Consider the following 2,947-nt stretch of genomic DNA (forward strand, 5'->3'; position numbering starts at 1 on the left):
CGATCCCATTTACAATTGCACCCAAAACCATAAGATACCTAGGAATAAATCTAACCAAAGAGGCAAAGGATCTATATTCAGAAAACTATAAAATACTCATGAAAGAAATTGAGGAAGACACAAAGAAATGGAAAAATGTTCCATGTTCATGGATTGGAAGAACAAACATTGTGAAGATGTCAATGCTACCTAGAGCAATCTACACATTCAATGCAATCCCCATCAAAATACCATCCACTCTTTTCAAAGAAATGGAACAAATAATCCTAAAATCTGTATGGAACCAGAAGAGACCTCGAATAGCCAGAGGAATGTTGAAAAAGAAAAGCAAAGCTGGCGGCATCACAATTGCAGACTTCCAGCTCTATTAGAAAGCTGTCATCATCAAGACAGTATGGTACTGGCACAAAAACAGACACATCGATCAATGGAACAGAATAGAGAGCCCAGAAATGGAACCTCAACTCTATGGTCAACTAATCTTTGACAAAACGGGAAAGAATGTCCAATGGAAAAAAGACAGTCTCTCCAACAAATGGTGTTGGGAAAATTGGACAGCCACATGCAGAAGAATGAAACTGGACCGTTTCCTTACACCACACACAAAAATAGACTCCAAATGGTTGAAAGACCTAAACGTGAGACAGGAGTGCATCAAAATCCTAAAGGAGAACACAGGCAGCAACCTGTTCAACCTCAGCTGCAGCAAATTCTTCCTAGAAACATCGCCAAAGGCAAGGGAAGCAAGGGCAAAAATGAACTATTGGGATTTCATCAAGATAAAAAGCTTTTGCACAGCAAAAGAAACAGTCAGCAAAACGAAAAGACAACCGACAGAATGGGAGAAAGTATTTGCAAATGACACATCAGAAAAAGGGCTAGTATCCAAAATCTATAAAGAACTTATCAAACTCAACACCCAAAGAACAAATAATCCAATCAAGAAATGGGCAGAAGAGCCCCTGGAAGTGGAGCCCTGGACTTCCACTCGTGCGTGAGGCGAGCGGAGCCAGAGTCGAGACCAGAGGCCGAACTCGGGATCTGACAAGATGGCCGGGCTGCCCCGCAGGATTATCAAGGAAACCCAGCGTTTGCTGGCAGAACCAGTTCCTGGCATTAAAGCAGAACCAGATGAGAGCAACGCCCGTTATTTTCATGTGGTCGTTGCTGGCCCCCAGGATTCCCCCTTTGAGGTAGGGACTTTTAAGCTTGAACTATTCCTACCAGGAGAATACCTGATGGCAGCCCCTAAAGTACGTTTCATGACCAAAATTTATCATCTTAATGTAGACAAGTTGGGAAGAATATATTCAGATATTTTGAAAGATAAGTGGTCCCCAGCACTGCAGATCCACACAGTTCTGCTATCAATCCAGGCTTTGTTAAGTGCTCCCAATCCAGATGATCCATTAGCAAATGATATAGCAGAGCAGTGGAAGACCAACGAAGCCCAAACCATAGAAACAGCTAGAGCGTGGACTAGGCTATATGCCATGAATAGTATTTAAAATCGATCTGATCATCAAGTTCTCCTCTTCTCCTGTTCTGCCAAGACTTCTTCCTTTTTTGTTTGCATTTAATGGACACAGTCTTAGAAACATTACAGAATAAAAGCCCAGACATCTTCAGTCCTTTGGTGATTAAATGCACATTAGCAAACCTATGTCTTGTCCTGATTCACTGTTGTAAAGCATGAGCAGAGGCTAGAAGTACCATCCGGATTGTTGTGAAACGTTTAAAAGCAGTGGCCCTTCTCTGCTTTTATTCATTTCCCCATCATGGTTTGAATATAAAGCACTGTGAATGAAGGTAGTTGTCAGGGTTAGCTGCAGGGGTGTAGGTGTTTTTTTTATTACTTTTTTTGAGGGGGAGAGGTGGTTTTATTTTAATTTTATGGGCTCCTTTCCCCCTTTTTATGGTGATCTAATTGCATTGGTTAAAAGCAGCTAACCAGTTCTTTAGAATATGCTCTCTAGCCAAGTCTAAATTTATTTAGATGCTATAAATGGACAAGCTTGATTGTTTGAACCAAAATGGGAACATTAAACAAATATCACAGCCATCACTAATAACATTGTGACTTGCTGTCAAGTGTAGAATCCTTCCTTCAAGAAAAAGCTTGTGACCATTTTGTATGGCTTGTCTGGAAACTTCTGTAAACCTTATGTTTTAGTAAAATATTTCTTGTTATTCTAAAAAAAAAAAATGGGCAGAAGACATGAACAGACATTTTTCCAAAGAAGACATCCAAATGGCCAACAGACACATGAAAAAGTGCTCAACATCGCTCGGCATCAGGGAAATCCAAATCAAAACCTCAATGAGATACCACCTCACACCAGTCAGAATGGCTGAAATTAACAAGTCAGGAAACGACAGATGTTGGCGGGGATGCGGAGAAAGGGGAACCCTCCTACACTATTGGTGGGAATGCAAGCTGGTGCAGCCACTCTGGCAAACAGTATGGAGGTTCCTCAAGCAGTTGAAAATAGAGCTACCCTATGATCCAGCAATTGCACTACTGGGTATTTACCCCAAAGATACAAATATAGGAATTCGAAGGGGTACATGCATCCCAATGTTTATAGCAGCAATATCCACAATAGCCAAACTGTGGAAAGAGCCAAGATGTCCATCGACAGATGAATGGATAAAGAAGAAGTGGTATATATACACAATGGAATATTATGCAGCCATCAAAAGGAATGAGATCTTGCCATTTGCAACGATGTGGATGGAACTGGAGGGTGTTATGCTGAGTGAAATAAGCCAATCAGAGAAAGACATGTATCATATGACCTCACTGATATGAGGAATTCTTAATCTCAGGAAAAAAACTGAGGGTTGCTGGAGTGGTGGGGGGGTGGGAGGGATGGGGTGGCTGGGTGATAGACATTGGGGCGGGTATGTGCTACGGCGAGTGCTGTGAACTGTGCAAGACTGTTGA

The 2,947-nt window shown here is 41.7% G+C and overlaps 1 pseudogene; it reads left to right on the forward strand.

The window, feature by feature from the left end:
• Positions 1-973: 973 nt before the first annotated feature.
• Positions 974-1,508, forward strand: LOC114224529 (ubiquitin-conjugating enzyme E2 N pseudogene; annotated as a pseudogene).
• Positions 1,509-2,947: the final 1,439 nt, after the last annotated feature.

This window comes from Eumetopias jubatus, unplaced genomic scaffold (genome assembly GCF_037043125.1).
Source record: "Eumetopias jubatus isolate StellerSeaLion01/CBP00866 unplaced genomic scaffold, mEumJub1_p1.0 scaffold_9, whole genome shotgun sequence".
Lineage (NCBI taxonomy): Eukaryota > Metazoa > Chordata > Mammalia > Carnivora > Otariidae > Eumetopias > Eumetopias jubatus.